Source organism: Mesoplodon mirus (assembly GCF_964341445.2).
Source record: "Mesoplodon mirus genome assembly, chromosome: 16".
NCBI classification, from domain to species: domain Eukaryota; kingdom Metazoa; phylum Chordata; class Mammalia; order Artiodactyla; family Ziphiidae; genus Mesoplodon; species Mesoplodon mirus.
In genome coordinates this window covers 67,980,250-68,007,076 of record NC_138992.1, presented here as the reverse complement: position 1 = coordinate 68,007,076, position 26,827 = coordinate 67,980,250, and positions in this window count along the sequence as shown.

The window sequence follows — 26,827 nt, the reverse complement described above, 5'->3', positions numbered from 1 at the left end:
AAAGACGACTGTCACTTCTTTAATCCAACTCTACAAATACATCTGATTTCAGAATATTCCAACAGGGGCAAAATACCCTATTTCTAATGTCCCAGTTTGTCTAGAATAGCAAAATGCATTAGAAAAGACAAAAGCCTTATCGAGAGTTTATGGTGATGTGGTTGAGCAAGGTTTTACATACTTTTCTGTAAGAGTTGGGATGGGTGAAACACAACCCTCTCTTTTGTAATATGAGAGAAGTTTGACTGTGAGAAGGGGAGATGGAAAAAATAAACCAAATGATGCCTTGACCACAGGCCTATTCTCAGGCAGATCAATTTTTGCAAAAACTAGAAATTGAGAATATGAAAATGGATTTCCTTAAATTGTCCACTGCCTACAAAGTTCTTGGAAAGCCTTCACGGACACTCAGAGGCATATCTATCTAATTTGGCAATTATTGGCCTATGTGTTTGTCTTAGTCAATTTGGGTTGCTACAACGAAGTACCATAGGCTGGGTGGGTTATAAACAACAGAAATTTATTTCTCATACTTCTTGAGGCTGAGAATCTGAGATCAGAGTTTCTGGTGAGAGCCCTCTTCTGAATTGTAGACAGCCAAATTCTTGTTGTATCCTCATATGGTAGAAAAAGCTTCTCTGGCCTCTTTTTATAAGGGCACTGGTCCCTTACATGAGGGTTTTACCCTCTTGACCTAATTACCTCCCAAAGGCCTTACCTCCAAATACCGTCATATTAGGGATTAAATTTTAACATATGAATTTTGTGAGGGGAACACAGACATTCAGTCCATAACAGTACTTTAAAAAACTAGAAGTAGCAATAAATTTTAGTGAATTGATGGCTGTGAAAAAAACAAAATAATTCGTGCAGATAATCAACAACATGCACAGATGAGAATGAAAAGAAGTATGTTAAAATGTTATTCATCAATGAGAATTAAGTAGGAATTACATTTTACTTCTATTAGATAGAACATATGATGGACAATTCAAAAATCATTTTAAAAAGTTTTTATCAAAACTTTTTGACTTTTTAAATCCAGTTTTCATATTAATACTGATTTCTGTCACATTATTTTAGATGTTTAATGAAAATTACCTCAACTATTTAGATTTAAGATGTTAAATCTTAAAGGCAGGAAATATTTTTAGGAGTTGGGGTGAACTTATTCACCCTTGTTGTTTCATTATTCAGCAAAGAGTTGAATGCCTACCAAGAGCTCAGTGCACAGCCAAACACAGGGGATATAACAGTGAGTGAAATTCAGTATGGTCCCTGCATCCATGGAGATACAGTCTAGAACCCTTTAATGAAAGCAAAAGGAGCCATAAGTTAGGCAAGAAGCTGAGAGCCACATGCAGAGCATCGATTAGCTTGCCAAAAGGAAAGACAGGCTTTAGAGTGTCTCTGTGGCTTTCAGCTTCAGGACCCTGAGAACCCTCTTTTTGAGATGGTTCTGGATCATCCAGTCATGGACACCTCCTGCACCTGTGGATCTTTGCTCTTATTTAAATCCCTCAGGGGGTGAATGTGGTTGATGTAGCTTGGGTTGTGTTTCTACCTCTGGAAATAGTTGGGTGACTGTAATAGGCAGTTTCACCATGATCACAAAGAAGGAATTTCCTTAAAGGTTAAAAAAAAAAAAAAATAGTGGGGAGGGCAGGGTTTCTACTGAAAGAAAAAGAGAAAGTATATTGGGGGAAGGATGTCCACTCCAGTTTTCAACCATGAACCAAAATCTGTATCTGGTTCATCTTCTTATATAAAAGTCAGCTCATTCGTTTCTAATAGTTTACATTTTAAAATTCTGAATCAGCACCTACAATGCTGTTCCTCTCCCCTGCTCTTCTGCCTTCTCATCCCCTTTCCTTCTCCTGTTCTCTCCTGTCTCTCTCTCTAAATATCTAGACAATATTGCCCTGCTTTCCTTGAGAGGATCCTTAACCGTCTTTATATAAAATTTATTTAAAAGTCAATGCTGTAATAATTTTCTGTAAGTATAATAATTAAAATAGAGCTATAATGTACAGCTTTATAAAGAATCTTTTTCATACACACATACATTTGCTATATGAGTCACACATGAATGTGATTGTCATTGTGCAACACATTACATAGAGAGGCAACTCAGTCAACAACCAGTGCCTGCAATTTGTATCATCTACACTTGTGACCTGTTCATGTCTAGGGTGAAAGAAGTGCTCCATGGGAACTGTTGAAGTTTACAAAGCAAAGGGCTGTCCAAGGGAAGCAGTGAGATCCAGCTCATAAAACACTGGTTTTCTTTTACTGCACCCTATGTTCATACAATGTTTTGATCTTAAAGTCATTCTAAAAATTTTGTTGTGTTTTTTTTCCCTATTAATAACTATTTAGGTAGTTCTGGAGGCTAATTAGTTGACCTCGATGTGGAACCTTTGCACTGATCTTTTATTTTCAATATTTACCAAGAATGACAAATTTCAGCCATTGCACGGATATTACATTCCTTGGTTCGAGGCTCATATTTAAAACCAGTGTTTGTTTTCTCTGTCCATGGACTCTTAATATGCATGGCATGTCTCTCCTGAGTGGCCGCCAAATTTCCCTCAGGCTGGACTTTTTTTTTTTTTTTTTAAGATCTTTATTGGAGTATAATTGCTTTACAGTGGTGTGTTAGTTTCTGCTTTATAACAAAGTAAATCAGTTATACATATACATATGTTCCCATATCTCTTCCCTCTTGCGTCTCCCTCCCTCCCACCCTCCCTATCCCACCCCTCTAGGTGGTCACAAAGCACCGAGCTGATCTCCCTGGGCTATGCGGCTGCTTCCCACTAGCTATCTATTTTACATTTGGTAGTGTATATATGTCCATGTCACTCTCTCACTTTGTCCCAGCTTACCCTTCCCCCTCCCCATATCCTCAAGTCCATTCTCTAGTAGGTCTGTGTCTTTATTCCCATCTTACCCCTAGGTTCTTCATGACATTTTTTTTTCTTAGATTCCATATATATGTGTTAGCATACGGTATTTGTTTTTATCTTTCCCTCAGGCTGGACTTTTAACTACCCGTTGCAGGCCTGTCTGGATTGGCAGTCACATGGGCATCTGGTCACGCCTGGGTTTCAGCTGCTCTGGAAGATGCCTGTCCCTGGGTGGTCAGCCATTCCTCACACCACACTTCAGTCTCAGGTGTCCCTGACAGAACACACCTCTCCCAAGTGTCCTCAAGAGGTTATCCTTTCCAGACAACCTTTGGACTTACTTAGAATTCTCATTTTTCTTTTCAGGCTTTTGATGATGTGAATCTAAGATCTACTAATTTTTTTTTTTTTTTTGCGGTACGTGGGCCTCTCACTGTTGTGGTCTCTCCCGTTGCGGAGCACAGGCTCCGGACGCGCAGGCTCAGCAACCATGGCTCACGGGCCCAGCCACTCCGTGGCATGTGGGATCTTCCCGGACCGGGGCACGAACCCGTGTCCCCTGCATCAGCAGGTGGACTCTCAACCACTGCGCCACCAGGGAAGCCCAGATCTACTAATTTTTGAGCTTGCCTTTTTTCTGGTATAATTTCTCATGACTGTAGCCAAAAGAACATTGAAATTAATCGTATTAGAAAATGAATGAACATTTCGAGACCTCTTCATTTAAAACATAAAGCATTTTTTTTCAAAATATGAACAATGTAAATATTTGAAACCTTTAAAATTATGCTCCCTCAACCCCCGTATGTAATTTGCATGATCATGCATACTGTATCGTTTATATTTTAAATCAGACCATCCCAAACATACTCTTAAAATTTGGTGAAAAGTCTATTTGTTTTCATAGCATATGGTTTAAAAGAGTTAAACACACAGCCCCTTTATTTATAGAAATTAGCATCTCACTGATGACATGTTCCACGTTCTTGCTGAATGCCATGTGCTCTGTACACGGAACTGATAGTGTATTGCTGAATATTTCTTGGTAAAGCCCACCTTTCTCCCCAGCTCTCTATTACCCAACATTCCTAGAGCAGCCCAAGGTTAGCTACAAGGTTAGAGCATAGTTACTGTAAAGGTTATAGGGACAAAGGAGTACTTGGGAATTATTCTGCTTTAAGCATAGAACACACCTGAGGGAATGCTTGATTACTATGGGAAAGGAGTGCGAAAAATGCAATGTGCCAAGGAAATTGCTTGGGTTTTCTAGATTTTCTCAAACGTTTTTGTTAAGACTTTGTAAAAACAATCGTTCTAAAAGAATGTTTGGTTTTTCCTCCTCATTCTTGTGAAATTCTGCACTTCTGTCAATTAAAAAAAAAAAAAAAGGTGAACATGACATGGAACAGTTATCTCCAGATCACTGGTTCTCAGAGTGCCATATTCATATACTTTAATTGACCTGAGTTGTTATTTTAAAGAATTAATGATAGGATGTCAATGACTATACTTCACTGTAAAGATGAATTAACAAATTAAGTCGTATTCAATGTGACTTCGGCTTTCTGGTTGTCAGGAAGGTCTTTCATTTGCCCTCTGTATGCCTTCATCTTGTCCCTTTCATCTTTTGTTTGGGGCTTTGAGAAAATTTACCTCAATTCTGTTGAGAGAAAAATAATTGGCAGGAGCTTACCAATGCCTTGTGTGAGTGGAGTGGCCCCTGTTACCTGTGATCTGGGTGAGGCCACCAAGGGGGCCTGGCCAGAACACTAGCTTTTAGTAACTTGCACTGTTTTAGGCAATAGAGTGGGGACTTCCCTTGTTGTAAGTAAGAATTATGTAAATTATGAGAGCCAGTGAGTGGTTATCACTTGATACTAGAATTACAAGTGACTGTTATTTTCTTCTTTATAAATTCTTGCTTTTAGGGGGATGCTAAATTTTTATTCAACATACTTAGTTTGCACTGGGAACTTTGCACTTGAAAAAGTGGATTCACATACCCAAGATGTTCCAAGCATACTTAAAATTTTTCCAGTAGGTGAGTCGAGCATTTATTTTTATATAAATTTAAATTAATTATATAAGTTGTTGCACTTTGCTTGAATTTCTTTTAAACATCTAAAAAAGTAACTTAAAAATTAAGATAACTAGTTCTAAGGTTAGTGGTCTGTACTTATATCCAGGGTTAATAATTTAATTTAGCTCATATGAGTTAAACAAGAGAAAACGTTTTAGGGATTGGCATCTCCAGAGTAAGAAAGATTAGAGGGAAACATACCAAAATATTAACAGTAGCTGGTGGGGGTTACAGTGATTAAAATATTTTTACACTTGTTTGTATTCTCCAAAAGTTCTCTTGTTAGGCATGTATAACCTTTTATAATTAGACAAAGAGGTCCTTAACAGCATTGCTAAGGGCTGTCTGTACGCCTAGGTCTCCAATCCTGCTTTTATCAACTTTCTAGTTCCTTTTTCTTTGCACTACAGAAACAAATAAAAATACAGAAAAATTTTTTTAGCTTTACAGATGTGTCTGGAAAGATCTTGCCAACCTGCCTTTTCATGCCTACTTCACTGGAAATAAAATTTTGCCCCAAAGCCTAAAATTTCACAACAATTAGAACTCCTATTTACAAAATGCAACTAGCTGTGATTTCTTTATTTCAGTATGGTTAATGATTGTTGCTTTCCTCCTAAAATATTACTTCAGTCCTCAGAAACCTTAGTGACCTGGGCATGGTGTGGGAACTGTGTCATCATTTTGGAGCATGGAATGTTCCAGGGGAGGAAGACAAATCTGAATGGAGCCCTGCATGGAGGACTCGGGGCAGTGAGAGTCAGGGAATGTGCTCTAGGAACTTAGACGTGAAGGGAAGCGCCTGGAAAATCTAAGAGATTTATAGAATTAAGAAGGCACACATCAGAATCAAACCTCACTGATTCAGAGTTAATCTGCCAGGTGATTCAGCCTTGGGAGCAGAAGGGATAGATGAATTGTATGAGTCTACAGGGTCTTATTGCAGAAATACCAAGAAGGTTCAGATAATCACCTCCCCACCAAAGTCTGTTACAGCCTATTGGCTGATACTTGAATTACATGACTTTGGTATGTACCAAAGTATAATACCTTCAGCTGGAGTAATGCTTTTAGAGATAAAAACAGGGGATGGGGAGTGACTGCTAGTGGGTGTGAGGTTTCTTTCTGGGGTGATACAAATATTTTAAAATTAGATAAGGGTGATCTTTGCACAACTCTGTGATGATACTAAAAACCACTGAATTGTACAATTTAAAAGGGTGAATTTTTTTGATGTATGAATTATACCTCAGTGAAACTATGATTAAAAATTGCCCTTCCCTTCTCCCAAAATGATACAAGCAGTCATTTAAGTTTTAGGGAGAATACATAAATTAATAGCAGAGTTCAGGAAAGAAAGCAGTTTGAACATCTGACTGGAGGACAGATGAAAGGAGAATCCTCAAAGGGGCAAAGTTGAAATAACTAGAAAGCAGTGATGACTGATACTTTAGACTAGACCTGCATAGAAAACCGCAGTGTCCAGAGGGCCCCGGCTGGTAAGGTAACCTCGTGGAGAAGTTCGATGATGAACCAGAGGGGGTGTGCTCCCTCTGAATGGGGGCAAATCGTTATCACCCTGTGAGACTCTAGGCTCACTTTTGTTGCATATTTTTTTTAATGGCCATCTAGAGTTTTATGTCATATCTTATTTTTGAATGCTGGCAATCAATTAATAAATGAAACAAATTTAAAAATCACGTCAGGACTTCCCTGGTGGCGCAGTGGTTAAGAATCCGCCTGCCAATGTAGGGGACACAGGTTCGATCCCTGGTCCGGGAAGATCCCACATGCCACGGAGCAACTAAGCCCGTGCGCCACAACTACTGAGCGTGCGCTCTAGAGCCCACGAGCCACAATGACTGAGGCCCACGCGCCTAGAGCCCGTGCTGCGCAACAAGAGAAGCCAAGACAATGAGAAGCCCGTGCACCGCAACGAAGAGTAGCCCCTGCTCGCCGCAGCTAGAGAAAGCCAGTGCGCAGCAGCGAAGACCCAACACAGTCAAAAATTAGTTAATTAATTAATTTTATAAATAAATAAATAAATAAACAAACATAAAAATCAGAAGTCAAAGAACACTTGTTTGGGGATTCTGGAATGGTCACGTGGGTGTTTCCTACCCCAAGGCTAAGCCCTGGACTCTCGGAGGAGTTGACAGTATGATTTGAAGAGCAGAGGGGCATTTCCAGAATTCCCATCTGAACGTCCAGTTGTCTCAGCACCTTTTATTGAATAAACCTTCCTTCCTCCCTGATCTGCCTGGCAACGCTGCTGCTCTCAAAGTTCTGTAGATGCAAGGGCCCTTTTCTGGGCAGTCATTTCTATTTCACTGTTGATCTATCTATCCCTGAGTGGTTATCAAGTGTACTAAATCCTATAGCTGTGTAATACATCCTGTTGTATACATATGTGTGCACCCATGTATGTACACACACACACATATATATATACTCACAGTCATATATATACACACACTCATAGTATTTTTAAAACAATCTCAAATTTATAAAAAATTGCAAGTGCAATACACATAAAACATGTTTCGTTCCTGAGTAATTTGAGCTAAACTTACAACTTTATGCCTCATCACACCCAAACACCTGAGTGTTTATCTCCTACAAACAATGACAGTCTCCTATGCAACCTCAATACAGCCATCCTAATCAGGAAATTCCCATTGATACGCTATTGACATGTAATCCACATAGCTTTTAAAGTCTGCCAATCATCCCAGTAATGTCCTGGATAGTGAGAGGATTCACTTCAGGATCATGTTGCATTTTGTTGTCATGTCTTTCTAGATTTCTTCAGCCTGCAGTAGTTCCTCAATGCTTCCTTAAATTTTATGACTTTGACACTTGGAAAGATATATTTTAGAATATCCCTCAATTGGCTGTGTCTTATTGTTAGGTTCAGTTTGTTCTTTGGCAAGAAAATAGAAGAAATGATGCTGCACTATCCTCCTTGCATCCTATCAGGTAGTGCATGATTTTGATTATTTTTCGGGTGGTGTTTTACAGATGATGTTCACTTTGATTAGCTGATTAATATGGTGCCTGCTGGTTTCTCCCTGTAAAAAGTAATCCTTCTCCTTTTGTAATTAAGAAGTTTTATTGTTGGGAAAAACTTGGAAACTGTAAATATTGCGTTCCTCGTGAAAGTTTTATTCATTCATTTGTCCATTTATTTAGATTGGTGTAGCTGCATGATTTCTAATTTCTTAAAAAGGGTATACTCCATTCTGACTTTAGCTAATTCACTTTGTTGTACAGCAGGAACTATCACAACATTGTAAAGCAATTATACACCAATAAAAATAATTGTTAAGCACACACACACACACACACACAAAATGAACACAGACTCCATCTTGAAGTAGTTTCAACTGGCCAAATGTTAGATAATGACATCTGTGTCTCTATTTCTGCCCTGCAAACCAGTTCATCTGTACCATTTTTCTAGGTCCCACATATATGCATTAATATACGATATTTGTTTTTCTCTTTCTGACTTACTTCACTCTGTATGACAGTCTCTAGATGCATCCATGTCTCTACAAATGACCCAATTTCATTCCTTTTTACGGCTGAGTAATATTCCATTGTATATATGTACCACACCTTCTTTATCCATTTGTCGATGGGTGTTTAGGTTGCTTCCACGTCCTGGCTATTGTAAATAGCACTGAAATGAACATTGGGGTGCATGTGTCTTTTTGAATTAGAAACTCATACACTCTTGCCACACTGAAGTGTGTTAGTGCAGCCTGTTTCATTTTGTCCATTTTCCATTTCTCTCTCTGTGTCCCTGCCTCTTAAAGAAGCACAGTGACAAATCAGTTGGGGAATGAGCTCTGAGTTTCCACTTTGCAAGTATCCTGAATCTCCATGATTGATTTTCTTGGTGCCCCGTTTAGGGTAGGGGGCACACTTCCCTCCTCTCTCGCACAATGGAGAGGATGGAAACAGAGCAGCAATCCTGCCAGAAGCTTCCTCCCTGTCCTGCCGGCCTTCAGCTTACAAGGCCAGGTGGAGAGAAGGTCCTGGGGTGATAGGTAGGTGTGACAAGGCCAGTTTGGTCACTCCAAGCCAGACTGGGAAGAAGGCAGTCTGGTCCCCCAATTCTTTGATACTGGCTGTTGGCATCTTTGTCCTCAGCTTTTGTTCCCGGCCTTCAATTTCAGGATCATAAGAAAAGCATCTTCAGTGTCCTGCTACATGATGACAGAAAGAGCAAAAGTAATTGTCACAGGTTGGGCTCTCGAGAAGAAGACACTGAGATACAGTTTGGGGTGCAAGATGTTTATTAGGGATCAATAGCTATGAAAGAAAGGGGAAGGAAGCCAACTGGGTTAGAAGAAGAAATTCAACGGCGATCAGTATAAGACCTACGAAGTCTTGGTCAACCCGTTGGGAATCTGGATGACAGCTCAACCATCAGAGTGTCCCTTGTTGGGCCGAACTGTCCAGGCCGTTATAGCCCTACCTCACACAGTCACTCACGAGTGTGGACAGCTTGGGAAGGGTGTCTCTTGGGCAGGATTCTCTCTGCAGCTGAGGCAGATCCTGAAGGAACTGAGATCTGGAGCCTGTTGCTGACCGCACTCCCCTCTGCTGGGCAGCAGGTCCTCCTCAGAGTGGGTCTGGGTGGCGCTCCTTTGTACCTGCCACAAAAGGCAACTAAAATTCTTCGGCCCTGCTTCGAATTCTGCTGATAGGTATCTGAAGGACCGTAATGCAAGAACATTTGCTAAGAGCAATTACTAGGAAAACTTTATTTTTCTTTTTTTTTTTAATTGAAGTATAGTTGACTTACAATATCATATCAGTTTTAGGGGTACAACATAGTGATTTGATATTTTTATAGATTATGCTCCATTTAAAGTTATTATAAGTTGACCCTCAACCACTGCGCCACCAGGGAAGCCCTGGATTTATTATCTTATATGCAAGTTCACAAAGGGAAAATCCAAATAACCTAATAATTAGTTGTGGTCATTACTGAATAGTTTCTGACTTGGTTGTTCTGGAGTCTCTATGGAGAATCAGCCCCCAGATGGACATATTTCTTACTTTCTTTGAAAATGAAATCAGGAAATTTAAGATGTTCTCCAGTTGAGGTTCAGATAAGGCCCTCTCTGTATTTTTTTCTTCCTTTATTGGTAAAAAGAAGAGTGATTCTACGAAGCAATCTCAAGGGCCATCAAAGCGTTAAAGCCATCAGGTGTGTCAGGCAACAGGCAGCTCACTCCTCCTTCAGGGCACGCAGTGGTTCCCGTGCAGATAAGGCCCTCTTGATGCTCTGGACTCATAATAGAGTTTTGACTTAGGAAAATTGCCTCTCTTAGCATTTATTATAGCATCAGAGGAACCTTCTGCCCATGGGGGAAAACAGAGATTTTTCTGAGTAATAATTATGTACTTCTGTAGAATCACAGCACTTGGAAAGGGCCTTAGAAACAAACAGGGTTAAATATCAGTTTAAAAACTAAATTTGTAGAGATTTAAGGACCATGCTAACAGGGATATAAACTTGAAAACCAATATGCATTTGAATATATGTTTTTTTTTAAGTTTAAGTTTCGCATAAACTGAAAACACAAGTTTTATTTTCTATTTTTTAAAAAAAGTATAATAGGCTAAGATAAGGGAACCAAGACAAAAGTCAAGCAATGAAGACTATTCTGTAACATAAAAAAATATTTGGTATTCTGTAATTTTCCATAATGTCATACGTTACTTAGGGGCTCTAAGCCTGATCTGCTTTGTCCATAGCTAATATTAATCGATATTTTAACAGAATGCTTTCTTTGCGAAATCACCTTATGGCACTACTTTCAACAGCAGCATCTATCACAAAATACATTTCAACTGTTTTGCAAACAAACTTTCTTCCAATTAATAATTAAACAGAGGAACAGCTTGTGGTATACGCTTGGAACGAACTTTACTATATATAGTTGGAAATGACAGGCACACATGAAGATGTGACTGAAGCCGGGTAACATTTAAATATTCAGCTTTTCCTCTGTTACCTTGACTAAAGTTAGTTCCCAAGGTAAAAACTGAGTGGTCTGCCGGCATATGGTATAACCTCCATTTGAGTGCTAAAAGCTGGATGCTGTTTTTGTGAAACAGATGTTGTAGAGTGCAGCAATGCACAACTGACTCTAGCTAACAGCTGGGAATCCTTCGTGACCCATATAGCGAGAAATAAACATAGTCCTATGCTTGGCAAAAGTGTAAGAAGGCAAATTTCCATTTGTTAAGAGCTTATCAAAATGAAGAATAAATGTTTTTAGCCATAAACTGATTTTATTCACCAGAGTAATCTTTCCAGCAGCTTATGTGATGGCCGCATAATATTACAGGCACCCTTTGCCAGATGAAGGCTGCAGTTGCACTGACATATAGTACAGATGGAAAATAAACATCTGCCTCAACCAGGAGAGAAGACCAAGGACGAGGCTGACAAATATTATCTGGCATGACTATCTTTGCGGGGAAGCATACAAATGCTACAGGACCAAAACCACTGGCATTGTCTGGTGTCATCCTTATGTGGTTACTGACCATGAAGAGAGATGATTAGTATGCACTCTCCAAGGAGGCTGCTGCAGATGCTCGGGATGATATGATTCCAGCTCTCCAGGATCTGCCTTGCTGTAGCCACACCATTCATGTCGCAGAGCGATTCCATTTTATTTTTTTTTTCATGGTTCGGCTGCATTTACTGTCTGCAAAGTTTCCCTTCTTGTCGTTGAATGCCACAAACAAGGGGAGGAGGGAAAAAGAAGAGCTAATCTAGAAAAGATAAAAACATCTTTTTTTTTTCAGTCATAGGAAAGTGTCAACAAAGCTGCCTAATCCAAGTTCAAATCAAATGCTGTTCTTCAGATGAGGACTAAACCCCAACATTTTGATTGTGTATCACTGTATTTTGTTACATGATCCAACTTCACCTTTGGCAAAATCTGAGTGGGATAACATATGTTCTGTGGGAGAGGCACATGCACGTGCACGCACACACACACACACACACACACACACACGGATACACATACATCCTGTGGTCCTAGCACTGAGTTCCTTTTGTTCCCATTGCAACCAAATGATTCATGTGGCACAAATAATACGACAGATGTAGCTTTAAAAATTCAGTTTTACTGCGAGTGTCTTTTCGACTGAACCTTCTTTCATTTTCTGGTAGCTCTTGTGACCATATGGAGTTTAGATGGCCGTGAATTCCCTTCTACTAACCCAAATCCTTTTCTGCACCTGGGCACAATTTTGGATAAGGGGGTGAAGAAAAGGGAAGAAGTGTCAGGCTTAATATACAGGATTATATTACGAGTAAAAAGTACTTTCCCTTTTTGTGAAAAGACAATTTCAGTACTATGGTTTTGGATATATGGATTTTTAATTGTTTCTTTCACTTGACTAGTTAAGAAAAAGAGACTTGCTTAAATGCTGATAATCTCGTTGAAGCAATCATGATCTCAACTCTTTACTTGAAATTGTAGAATGACTTGAAATCTCAGATTTACTACTAATAACAGCAAACATGTATTGAGTGTTGCTGTACTTAACTCTTTATATGTACTAACATACATGTAACATTTAATCTTCACAAAAATCCTGTGAGTTAAGTACTGTTATTACTAGTCCCTTTTATAGAGGAGGAAGTTGTCACAGAGAGGTTAAGTAATATGTCTAAAGTAACACAGCTCATAGTAGTAGAACCAGCTTTTGAACTGAAAGATCTGGCTCAAGTGTCCATGTTCTTGACCATAATGCTACCAGTTGTCTAATAAGTTAAAGCACACTGTACCAGATATCGTGGTATGTTGACTTCATTAATATCAACTCTGTTTGGTATGGTATTCAAAAAGATGTTTCATTTAATTATTTTTACTATGTTAGATCTGTTCACACACAAAAGCAACTTATGATCATTATAAAGTCAAATAATACACAGACTTATATAAAATTAATAATCCTTTCATCTTCTTTCAAATCAACCTCCTGAAGTGACAAATGTTATCAGGTATGTACAATATTTTATATCTTTTTTCTAGGCTAACAGTTTATCTCTTTTCTTGTTCTTTTCTGTTCTTTCTTTTTTAACCTCCAGAGGGGGTCATACTTGTATACATTTTTCTGCAACATAAAAGCACAATATTCCACAGTGTGTATATATAGTATATAGTGTATGTAATATATACACTATGCATGTATATGTGTGTTTGTGTATGTATACATACACAATAATTTACTTAACCATTCCCGTAATGATTGTCATTTCGTCCTTTATATTTGAATACATTAATTTGTTGATTTTTCCCTAATCCACAATGACATAATAGACAGGCTTATACTTATGTCTCCATATGTTTTTTGTTAATATCTGTATCAAACAGTCCAAGAAGTAGGAGTAATCATCAAGGGGCATATGTGTGTTTTTATTAGGTGAATCAAAAATTTTTTTAAGTACAAAAAATTTTGGCCTGTAGGTATACACTTATTTATAATTATCTCCACAGTTCTTCTCTCTTCAGTCAGCTGTATTGAAATATAATTTACATACAGTAAACTTCACCTGTTAAAGTATACACTTCTGTGAGCTTGGATGCATACATGTGGTTCTGCTATCACCACCACAGTCAAGATATAGAACTGTTCCACCAATCCCAAAACTTCCCAAAACGGCGGTTGTACCACCGTTTATCTGTTTGCCAGCCAAAGGACATTTGGATTGTCCTCAGATTTGGTGTTTGTGAATAAAGCTGTAATATTTGCCTAAAGGTTTTTGCATAAGCGTAAGTGTTCATTTCTCTTGGGAAAATACCAAAAAAAAAAAATAATAAGGAATTTCCTATCATATGATAAGTACATGTTTAACTTTATGAGAAAATGTCAAACTGTGTTCCAAAGTGTCTCTACCATTTTGCTTTCCCACTAGCGATAAGTGAGCGTTCTAGCTGGCATGTATTCTCATCAGTATCTGGTATTGGCACTTTTGGTAGTTGTTGGTTTTTTGAGTTTTAATCATTCTAATAGATGTACAGTGGTATCTCATTGTGATTTTAATGTGCATTTCCTAATGACTAATGACATTAAACATCTTTTTGTGTGTATCTCTCCTTTGGTAATGTATCTATTCAAATATTTTGTCATTTTTATTAAATTTTTCATTTCTTGGTGTTTGAGCATTTTTATATATTCTGAACATCAGCCCTTAATCAGATAATGTGACTTGTAAATATATTCCTCTCATCTGTCACTTATTTTTTCATTCTTTCAAAGAATTTTCTCTTTTGGATTGTGATTTTAGTGATTTATCTAAGAAATATTTGCCTAACAAAGATTTTCTTCTAGTTCTTTCTGAAATGTTTATAATTTTAGATTTTGTTTAGCTGGGTTTAGATATAGTTTTATCTTGGCTGGTTTGGCTCTGTTTATCAATTTTGTTAATCTTTTCAAAGAACCAGTTTTTTGTTACATTAATATTTTTCCTATTTATCTTCCAGTAATTTTAAACTTAGATCTATGACCCACTTTGAATTAATTTTTGTTTATGGTACAAGGTAAGCTTTTTCTGTATCTATTGAAGTAAAAGGGTTGTGACATGGTGAATTATATTAACTGATTTTTGAATGGAGAGCCAACCTGCCTTCCTGAGATAAACTCCACTTGATAACGATGTATTATCCTTTTTATATAGATTCGATTTAACAATATTGTGTTGAGAATTTTTGCATCAATATTCACGAGGGATATTGGTCTACAGTTTTGTTATTGTTGTTGTTCTCATAAGATCTTTATCTGGGTTTAGTATCAGGGTAATGCTGGGTTCATACAGTGAGCTGGGAAGTGTTCCTACCTCTTCTACTGCTTGGAAAAGTTTGTAGGATATTGACACTATTTCTTCCTTGAATGTTTCACATAATTTACAAATGAAGTTATCTGGGTCTGAAGTTTTCTTTGTTGGACGATATAGGAATGTTTAGGTTATCTACTTTTTCTTGAATGAGCTTTGGCAATTATGTCTTTTAAGAAATTCATGCATTTTATCTATCTTGTTAAACTGACAAGCATAAAATTTTTTGTAATATTATCTTACTGTCCTTATAATGTCCATAAAGTCTTAGGGATGTCTATACTTTCATTGCCCAAACTGGTAATTTGTGTGTTCTCTTTTTATCTTGGCTAGTTTGGCTATATCTTTGTCAATTTTGTTGATCTTTTCAAAGAACCAGTTTTTGGTCACATTCATTTTTTTCCTTCCAGTACCAGTTTTATTTATTTCTGCTTTAACCTTTATTTTTCGTTTATTCTGATTGTTTTGAGTTAATTTGCCCTTTTCCTAGTTTCTCAAGGTGGAAGGTCAGATATTGATTTGAAACCTTCTTGTCAGTCCTCACTTAGCATTTCCAGGTAGATGGCAGAGTATTTGGCAGAAAAAAATGAGAAGAAGATACGGCTGAAAGACATGAACAATTATAGATTTTATAGTAAACACACATATTCAAATTCCAAAGCTTAAATTAAATCTCCAAATGGTAATTTCTTAATTTTTAAAGAGTTGGTATGTGTTACTGAGCATGAAATGTGACTCAACTAGGTGGCATTCATAGAAGAGAGCGATTGGTGTGTATAATTAGGTGAGGGAATTATGGGGCAGAACAAATTCACGCCTTATCATTACATAATGGGTTTGACTGGATTGAATTCAGTTAGTACTCATTTATACTGAGTACCTCCATCTTCCACAAGATATTTCAGAAGGGGCTTAACGTGCTAAACTAGTGAAACCAGAAGTACGGGGATAAAATAGAACAAAACAGTGCGAGTGTGTAAGAGCTGTAAGGGGTGGTAAAATTATCTCCTTCAATTCTTTGGTTCTACTTATGGGAAAATTCAGGTCCAGAGAGGGTAACTAACTTGGCCATCACAACCTAGATAACAAGGAGAGCTCAGCCCCATGGAAACCTATGTTATTAGCAAATTCTGAGCCCTCTGAAGGCAAGGACCACATCTCTGTTTCTTCAGATCCCCATAGTGAAGAACATGTTTTGTATTATGTTGCAAATAATGAGAAATATCTAAAGTATAAAAACAGAAAGCATGAAAGAGAGAGAGAGAGAGAGAGGTGAGAAGAGAGAGAGACTATTTTGTTTCTTGAAAAAAACGGTTTTCCTGGTTATATTTCTTGTGAATGAACCAGTAAAACAGAGCATCTGAAAAAAACTTCAGTAGTCTCACCATTCTTCCTTAGAGGAAGGGGGACCCTTCCTTTGTTCTCTATTTTTTTCCTGTTAGGCTTAGACAGGTTTTCTTCAGTCTGGAGTGGTCGTCCCTGGATAGGACCGAGTGATGCCAAGACCTGTCATGTTCCAATTAAATAGTGAAGAAAAAAAATCCTTCTTAAATGTGCAGTGCAGACTATGGGTGTAAACAAAATGGAGTGATTATCTTTGAAAATTAGCAGACTCATCATAGATGCCTCTTAGGCATCTCTTAGAATTCCAGAAGTGTTAAATATTCATTATTAGTATGTTCCCTAACTTTGAACCAAAAGGAGAATTTTTTCCAGCTTGTGCTCATCATGGTAATACGTCAGATGAGAATTATGTATGTTGTTGTTTAGTGAGAAAACAATCATGATGCTGTAAAAACCAAACAAACTACTCATAGTTTTCTTCTTTTCTTAGGCTATCTGTGGAACAACCGACTTAATAAAAAAACAAAAAACCAAGTACACACACACACATCGAATCAACATTCATTGCTGTAGATCAAACGTCTAGCTGTGCTCAGAGACTCAGATCTACTAAGCTGTCCTACCCTTTGTTTTCCTTACCCAAGAATTTTACTTAATTGAGATACTCTCATAATCCCCAAATCCTTGAAAATCATAAAAGCCTTAGATGCTTAAAAATCTTAACAAACTTAAATCCTTAAAACTAATTGTCATTTTTCTCTTTACATTGCTAGTTTAAATCTCCATTGAGATATAACATTTTGCCAATAAAAGATAATGTCATTCATCTAAGAGAATAACCTCTAATAAATTGTATGTGCTTTGGGGTTAAGCAAAACCTTCCACTTGATTGGTCATTAACATGTTTATATGAATAGATTTAATCAGTTTTCCTTCCTGTGTTATTAATATATTTTGAGAGTAAGCCTCTTCAGGACCAAGAAGCCACTGAAGTTTCCTTGATAGGAGGGACTATGGAAAGATAGGACCATGATTTAGAGTTATACTTAGGAGGACTAGGCCTGTACAGAGCTACAAAAAGGGAGCCTGAGTAGCCATGGGCCCTGTGATGGCTCTGGGCATCTGGGTGGGTGAGAAAGGAGAGGTATGTGAGGATAATGAAGACAGAGGGCAATGGTAACAAATTCTGCTTTTGTCTCAGCTTTTCATAAAACTGACTCTGAAGATGACCATTTGAATTGATGCTTTCTTGTAATAAGATGGAGCTGTGTTATGCCAAATATTTAGAAATATTACTTTCTTTGAGATTACTTTTAGGGATAGAGTTTGCATCTTTTAAAATCACACTACATCACTTAAGTGCATGACAATTAATTTAGACGCTTCAATCCCACTGGGGAATGGGGAATGTTACTGAGACCTTTGCAAACAAGAAAATGGCACTGTAATTTTTCAAGGGCAGAACAAGAATATTAAAAAAAGTAATGACCTCCTGTTGAACTGACTTACTGCACTGAGCCTGTAAACCATTCTCCCCGACGTATTAGTCTCTCTAGCCCCGTCTAGCTTCTTTCTTTCACTCTAGGCCTCCTCAAGGAGCAGTCTGGACTCATTCTTTTACTTCCCACTTTCAGCTGACTTCTATCATTCATTGGAATATGTTGGGGGTTTTGTTTGTGTGTTTCTATTTTTTATTTCATCTCTTATTGAGTTTTTAAAAATTGAAGTATAGTTGATTTGCAGTATTATATTAGTTTCAGGGGTACAACAGTGATTCAATATTTTTATAGATTATACTGTTAAGGTTATTATAAAATAGTGGCTATATTTCCCTGTGTTGTACAGTACTGTATATCCTTGTTGCTTATTTATTTTATATAGTAGTTTCTGTCTCTTAATCCCATACCCCATCTTGTACTCTCTGTTATCACTTATATGTGGAATCAAAAAATAAAACAAAAGAATGTATATAACAAAACAGAAACAGACCTACACATATAGAGAACAAATATTTGTATTTGTTTTTGCCTTTATCTTTGTACTGAAACTGCCCCAGCCAAGGAAAGACCTTCAAACTAGTAAATCTGATGAACACAAGGACCCCCTCACTAGACCTTTCTAGCACATTGACCTTGTTGGCTGGACAGGGACAATTCTCTGTGTCCTGGTTGAGCCTGCATCCTGGGTAGATATGTACCTTGGGCAGGTGTACCTGGGTCTCAGGGTGGGGGATCATCTCAGGATCCTGCTCCTCTACCAGTGAGGGTTCACTAATGATTTGGGCCCAGGATATTTTCCTGCTTTCCCCCCATGTGTAGAGTAGAAGGGCTTTATTTTCTGTTCCCTTTTCTAGATTTCATGTGTGGTCTTCCCATGTGTCCTTATGTGTCCTGATATGTGTTCTCCTCTCAGAGGCCTAGGTCTTCTTTTTTTTTTTTTTTTTTCCTTTCCTGTAGGGGAGAAAGGATAGAAGGATCAAGGCAGCTTTGAGCCTTTTCTATAGCATCTTCTATTCCCCTCCTCTAGAGCCCCACATGAGAGGCTTTCTCTGGTTTCTTGCCTTGTTCCCAATGTTTCAAGTACCTGGTAAGGTCCATGGGGAAGAGCTTGCCAGTGAGTTTGTTTTTTCTCTTTGTCTGTGGCTCTCATGTGTTCCATACTTCCATGGTAGCCTACACTCAGCATTTAGGAATTTTTCAAAATTGTGCCTAAATTCTTCTTTCCAGCTTATATGGTCCCCATTGTTTGCTCCAGGAGAGCAAGTCTTTCATCCAGTCTTTTTTATTTTTCCTTAGACTTCAGGCTACTTCATTGTCCTGTGACCTCAGCTTTCTAATATGTTAAAAGAAAAAATTATGGTTTTAGGTTATTGGCCTTTTTCTTGTTGTAAATATTGGAATGAATTCTTTTTCAGAATTTTACATCCAAAGTGGAGGCCAGAAGTCTTGCCTTCATTTTGGAAAGACATTTTTGATGGGTATAGAGTTCTATGCTGACAGATTTTTGGTTCTTCGTACTTGAAAGATGTTGATTTAGAGTCTTCAGGCCTGCATAGTTTCTAATGTAAATTCTGCTCTCATTCTTTTGTCCCTTTGTAAATAATAAGTCTTTTTTCCTCTGGGTGCTTTTAGTATTTTCTCTTTCTCACTGATTCTCTATAATTGATTATGATATATTTTTGTGTAGTTTTCTTCATCTTTATTTTTCTTAGTCTTTGTTGAGTTTCTTGGATTCTGAGTATAATTTTCATCAAATTTTGAAAATTACCTACCATTATTTCTTTGCATTTTTTTCCTTTTGTGATTCCAATTACCTGTATATTAATCATTTGGCATTTTGACTTTTTTCAGTCATATCTTTCTGTCTCATTTTGTATAGTTTCTATTGCTGTGTTCTAATTTACTAATCATTTCTTGTGCAGTGTCTAATCTGCATTTAATCTCAGTTGGTGAGTTTTTAATTTCACATTATCTTATTTTTCACTCTAGAAGTCTCTTTTATTTATTCTGTTACTCTTCTTATCATGCTCATCATTTCCTTTTTTTAATATACGGAGTATATCTAAGATAGTGGATTTAACACGGAGAGTGTTAAATAGTCTGATAATTTTCTCAACCTGCTATTTCTGTCTGTTTATATTGATTGATTTATCTCCTGGTTTTTGAATTCTATTTTTCTGCTTCATTGTATGAATAGGGTTTCTTTTATTAGATACTAGGTATTGTAAATTTTATAATTTATATTTCTTTCAATATTGTTAGACTTTGCTCTGGGACACAGTTACTTGGAATCAGTTTGTTTCTTTCAAGGCTTGTTTCTAAGCTTTTCTGGGGCATATTCAGAGTCCACTTCTGAGGCAATATCCTTCTAGATACTACTTGATTCTTCTTATATTTGGAAATCTTTCTACTCTGGAAGAACACAGATTCTTCCCAACCCCATGTTAACTCCAGATATTGTCACACTGATTTTCTTTCTTCTTCAAACTTCTTTCCTCAGCCTCTGGTACGTCCCTCCCATGTATGCGGTGCAGATCAGTACTTAGCCACACACTCCAGAGAAACCCTCTGCCGATCTCTGGAGCTATCTTGATTTAATTCCTTCCTCTGAGTTCCTCGCCTCCCAACAAATTTTAGCCATCTTGGCCTTCCTGAACTTCCAGCTCTGTTTCCTCTGCTCAGCCAGACCCCTGGGCTTTAATTGGGTTTCCCTTTGCACTGAAGGTTTGAAAGTTTCTGTGGGAAATTAGCTTGGACAACTATAGGTCTCACCTCATTTGTTTCCTTTTCTCAGGGATCACTGTTAGGCTTCTGTCAATTGTCTGAAAATTGTTGTTGCATGTATTTTGTCTAATCATATAGTTTTTAAGGTGTGAGGGCAAATCCAGTCCCTGTTAGTACATCACGGCCAGAACTTAAAGTCTCCCAGATCCTGTTCCTTGTTATACTTCACTTCTGAAACTTGGTTTAATCCAAACATCTGCCTTCTCTACTTCTATTTCTGAGATGCTTGGGGGCTGCTGGAAAAAAATCACATAAATGTGAGCAGTGGTGACATTATATTTTTATGGTTCTCAATTTCAGCTGCCTTCTCAGCGCCATTTCCCATTACAGGTATTTCAAGTGCTTGCCAACCTCTTCAAGTCCCCAATTCAAACATCTAGAATCTTTCTCTAAGCAAATTAACCTCTTTTATATGTTACAGAGGAGATTAAGAGTTTCCTAATGGAAATTCCTCAAGTCTCCCATCAACATGCCTAAAAACACATCTATTTCCTACTTCTGTTTTTCTTCCAATCTTTTAGAAAGATGTGTTCTTTGCCTGTTCAAACCAAATCCTTCCTCTGTACTCATTACGTATTTCCTTTACTCTTTTCTGTGATTTTGACCCTAGATTCCTTCTTTTCTTTGTTCCATTTTTCTTTGTCTATATTTTGCTTGTTATTGTAACTTTATTATTTGTCTGATAACATGATTATGGCAAAAGATTAAAACTCAGTGGAAGAGTAAAAGCCATTCTCCACACATATCAAAAATTAATAATTGATTTTAAAAGTCAATTATTGCTATTATTTTTGCTTTTGTGTAGTGCTCTCTTGAAGGACATCCTCCATAACCTCGTGAATGTGGCTGAGCAAGGCCATTATGCAGACCACTGTGGTCCTTTCAATAACACTTTCATTTCCTCAGTGCTGACCTCAGCCAAGGGTTTCCTTTACTCAGAATCCTCCAGTGACTTCCTCTCTTTTGCAGAGTAAAAGCCAAAATTCTAAAAATGGCCTAGGAAACCCTATAAGGACTGGCCCTTCCTATCTCTCATCTCCAGTTATCTCCACACCCCCTTCATTTCATCCTATCCTCACTGGCCTCCTAAGTACCTTGTATAAGAAACACATTCTGGGTGTATGGCTCTGCTGTTCTCTCAGTCTGGAATCCTCTTTCCCAGATATCCATATGGTTTGTTTCCTCACTTGTTCCAGATGCCTCATCAAAATTCATCTTCCCAGTCCTTCAGAGACTACTTTGCACAAAATAGCCATCCTCCTATCCTACCCCTGCACTCCTCCTGGCAGTATTTCACTTTGTAGACCTTAATATCACCAATATAATATGCTTGTTTATTGATTGTTTCTCCCCACTAGACTGTAAGCTCCAGGAAGACAAGGATGTTTGTATTTTGCATTCACTATTGTATTAAAGGCACCTTGAACAATAACTGCCATGAAAGAAACACTCAAAGAAATATTTGTTGAATAAATGCTTTGTATTCCTCCTCTGTCTACATTCCGTGGTTTCCTGGAGCACAAACACCTGTGTGATGAGGTCTCCAGTTGTTTCTGTGAGGTTCTGCTGGAACAATCCTCCTCCATAAATCCTGGGATCCTTGTGTTCAGCCCTGCTCATGAGCCTATTTTCACTCTTTCTTTGAGGTAATTTTATTTCAGGAGTTTTCCCTGACACAGACCTTGGTGAGGCAATTCTGATGCATTCCATCTGGTGTCAGTACCGTCAGATCTCAGGGAGCAAATCTGAATCTTGTGCAGTTGATGACCTAAGACACAACCATCGTGGTCTACCAGGAAATGATAACCTTAAGTGAATCACACAAAGCTCCATATTTGCCTAAGAGACACTTACACAATCCCCCAAATAAAAGTAGATTCCTTCAATTAAAAAAAACCCTATTATCTGCTACACATATGTAAAATTTAAATTTACATAAGTGGGATTATAATTTATTTACTGTTCTTCACTTAACCTGCTTTCCTCTATTATTATCATTTCTCATGTCATAGTTGAGAATAGTTGATTTAATCTCTAATATTTGCAAAACTCTATCATTGATTTAAATTTATGACTCTCTTAACATCACTTAAGGAAACATCCTTGTACATACACCTTTAAACTGTTCTTTCCTGAAGAAATTATTAGAAGTGGAATCGCTTGACCAAAATGTATGAACGTTTAAAATTTAGTTTTATTACCAAATTATCTCTAGAAAACTGTGCCAATTTATCCTCACACCAATAATGCAAATTACTGCATAGATTCCCATATTCTCATCATCACTGGACATTATTGTTTTTCAATCTGTTTAGATCTATAAGGAGGTAAGGTTTCAAATTGTTTTTATTTTGCACATCTTCGATTAATAGTAAGGTTGAACATGTTTCTTATTTATATTATCCACTCATGCTTCTTTTTCTATGAATTACCTTTTCATGATTCTCATTTTTCTGATAAGACAATTCACTTTTTTAGTACATTATTAAATTGTATAATATTTCATGTATATAGAATCAAGCCTGTTATTCAAATTATCTGTATGTTTATCTATTTGTTGATTTTTTGACCTACCAAATTCTACAAGAGTTTTAAAAAGTGTTCCACTACCACCATGGTTTTGTTTAATTCTCCTTCCATTTTTTTTTTTTTTTGCGGTATGCGGGCCTCTCACTGTTGTGGCCTCTCCCGTTGCGGAGCACAGGCTCCGGACGCGCAGGCCCAGCGGCCATGGCTCACGGGCCCAGCCGCTCCGCGGCATATGGGATCCTCCCAGACCGGGCACGAACCCATATCCCCTGCATCGGCAGGCGGACTCTCAACCACTGCACCACCAGGGAGGCCCTCTCCTTCCATTTTTAACACTTTCTTCTTTATGTATTAAAATGCAGTGTTGTTGGATATACAAAGGTTAATGAGCTTTGTATGCTTTTGCTGGATTTTAATTCCTTGGCTTAGTAGTTTCTACTTAGTTGTTAAAAATTTTGTTCCAAAATGAGATATATTTTGCAGTTTGCCTTCAGAAGTTAGAGCTTTTCTAAAGCTCTATCTTATATAAAGTCTTTTTCTTTATTTTTGCTTCTTTTCTTTAATTTCCTTTGCTATCATAAACGGAAGTTCTGTAAAATGTGTTTTCTTTCCTGGATTTCTCAGTTTTTGGTTTTCAACATCCCACTTTTAACAAGTTCTCTCTAATGATCTTACTCAAGTTAATTTTAATTAAATAATAATAGCAAACAAAGTCAAGCAAACCAACAAATAACTCCTCTCCCCAATTCCTTGTTTAAACTGGAATACTCTTCTAGTCCTCACTTTATATATTTTTTTTGTCTCTTCATAGTTAAGTTACACAAAAGATAGTCTTTATTTTTTTTAATTAATTAATTAATTTTTGGCTGCATTGGGTCTTCGTTGCTGCACACAGGTTTTCTCTACTTGCGGCGAGCAGGGGCTACTCTTCATTGCAGTGTGTGGGCTTCTTATCACGGCGGCTTCTCTTATTGCAGAGCACGGACTTTAGGCATGAGGGCTTCAGTAGTTGTGGCATGCAGGCTCAGCAGTTGTAGCTTATGGACTCTAGAGCATAGGCTCAGTAGTCGTGGCACATGAGCTTAGTTGCTTCGTGGCATGTGGGATCTTCCCAGACCAGGGCTCGAACCCATGTCCCCTGCATTGGCAGGCAGATTCTTAACCACTGTGCTACCAGGGAAGTCCCTAGATAGAATCTATCTGTTCCACACTCATTTTTTTTTTCTGTACTCTCTGTAAAATCTAGGCTCCTTACTCACTTCACTATAAAATTTGCTTAGACAAAAGTCAACAGTTGTATCTAAACTGCCAGTCAATCCATTCTTATCAGGTTTCATATTATTTGAACTCTTCTGAATTTGAAGCCACTTAAACCTCTTGTGGAAATACTTTACCTTTGTTTTTTTTTACAACATATTAACTTCTTGGACTCCTTTACCATGTTTGCTTCCTCTGTATGTTCTTAACACACACAAGTTATCTGCATTCAGAACTTCAACATCTACCCATATGTGGATCATCCTGCTGTCTGTATCTATACTGCAAATTTATCTCATAAACTCAGATACATGGAATGCTGGATAGTCTATGTGGATATCCCAAAAGAATCCAAGAGTACACGTGCAAAACTGAACTCATTGTCTTCCCTCAACTCTATTTGATTCAGATTTCTAAATAGCACTTGAAAGCCTTTGTTATAAGTATTGGATTCTAAATTGGTTTCCTTCTACTAGATCAACAATATTCAAATAAGAGGCTGGAGGATATGAAAGTCCATAGTCAGTCAGACTCTTACGAAGATCATACCTCCAGGTTAGAACTCACTTCTGGAATGTCTTGCCCACATGATGAATGTGGAAACAGGAAAAATGCAGGGAATTTATTCTTAAATGGTGAATCCTTGAAGGAAGGGACTGAGTGTTATTCACCTTTTGAAACTAGCATACTACCTGGAGCATATTTAGTAGCTGATATGTGATTATTAAATTAACTTGAACTCATTCTTGGTTGAGCCTTACTTATAGTTTGAGACTAGGTTGAATGGTAGAAGGAAAAGGCCGACATTATTATTATCATGGATAATCCTAACTCTTAACTATAGAAAAGTAGATGTTTTCTATAAAATTGAAATTTGTATGGTAAATTGAATGACTATAGGACAAAAATATTGAAATCTAAAAAAAGTCAAAATTTCCATTACTTTATATAATTGTACTTTGTCAAAGAATCAAAATTTTCAGCACATTTAACTTGTAGATATATTATTAACTTTATTATTTGTCATGAGAAAATATGTCATGTGTTTGACCCCAGTGTTTCTGCTTCCTCTTTAAACACTGTTGATTCTTTTATTGAATGCCCTAAAAGGTTCTGCCAGTTGTAAACCCAGGAGGCTGGTACCCCATCTGTTTAACTGGAAACCATCTAATCCAAACAGACACTTCTCTTCTTAGGAGGTATTTCCAATGCTTTGTGAAACCAAAAGTTTCCATTCTGTGATGCATATATACCTCTCGATCTGACAACATGTTGAACACATTGAGGTAAATGCCCAGATGTCCTTGCCACCATGGAGTTTGGCTAAATTCTGGACTAGCCCTAACAGTAGAATTCTAGAGAAGAGCAATTTACCCACAAAGAAAGAGGCTATCTGGGAATCTAATTTGATCAAAAGCCACAACCTCATTCACATCTTGCTGTGAAGCTAAAGGGAATCTTATGGGTTTAGATCAGATATAACCCAGCCTATAAGAATAACCAAGACTTGTCCCAGAGCCCTAGGCTCTTAAATCTAGTCTTCATATTCAAGAAAGAATCCGCAGAATGCTGTAGAATTAGATAGATTTTTTTTTCAGAATTGCAGTTACATTGGATATTCTTTTTGTCATGTAAAACTTTCTATGGAACTTCTACTTTAAGATTAAGGGTACTTAGTTATCTGCTAATATTTACACAGACTGCCAAACATTATCTGCTTTTGTAGAGGTTATGATTATTGCATTTAATACTTCCATTTTTTTCTTCTTTTAGTAGATTACCTCTGGTGTCTGGCCTGGCTTCATAATTTTTAGATGGAATATTATGTGCCAAGATATGTGATGGTTGAATGCTACTTAGTTGTTTCCTTTGAAAGTCTGGAAACAATTACTACTTAATTCAGTTAATTCAGTTCCTTGATTTTTTTTTGTGTGTGTGTGTGATTCATTACTGGAGAAGAGGACAGTGTGTAGTCATTACTAGTTTCACAAAAATATGACTTTTTGTTGTTGTTGTTGAAGCATAGTTGTTTCCTGTCCATTTTTATTGCTTCCTGGCATTACATTAATCTTCCCCTTTGCCAGAGAATCACCACGTGTTTATGTAAATGGAAAGAGTTCAAAAATAATTTCCTAATGCTTTCCTCCCTTGCTTTTCTTAATACATTTTATATTCTTCTACAGTCTTCATTTTATGCAATTCTACCATCCTTGGTCTCTTAACGCTTGTTTCAGCAAATACTTCATTTAGTGCTTTTCTTAAATATTGTCACCTTAAAATTATTTTTCAAATGCCTTGACTTTCCCTTTTCTTCTCCAGGTCCCCTTTTCTGTGACATATGTATTATTTCTCTATGGTCTTCAGTGTTTTGATCATTGACTGGTACACGTTAGATTCTTTGGAGATGAAGGAAGTAAGTTGTTATTTCTAAAAAAAACTTATTTTAATAAGTGAGGTCTTTAACTGTCCAGCTTTTACTGATCTTTTCTTCCTTGGATTCAAGTCTGATCTGAATGTCATATTAGTTTAGGTAACGTGCCTTATC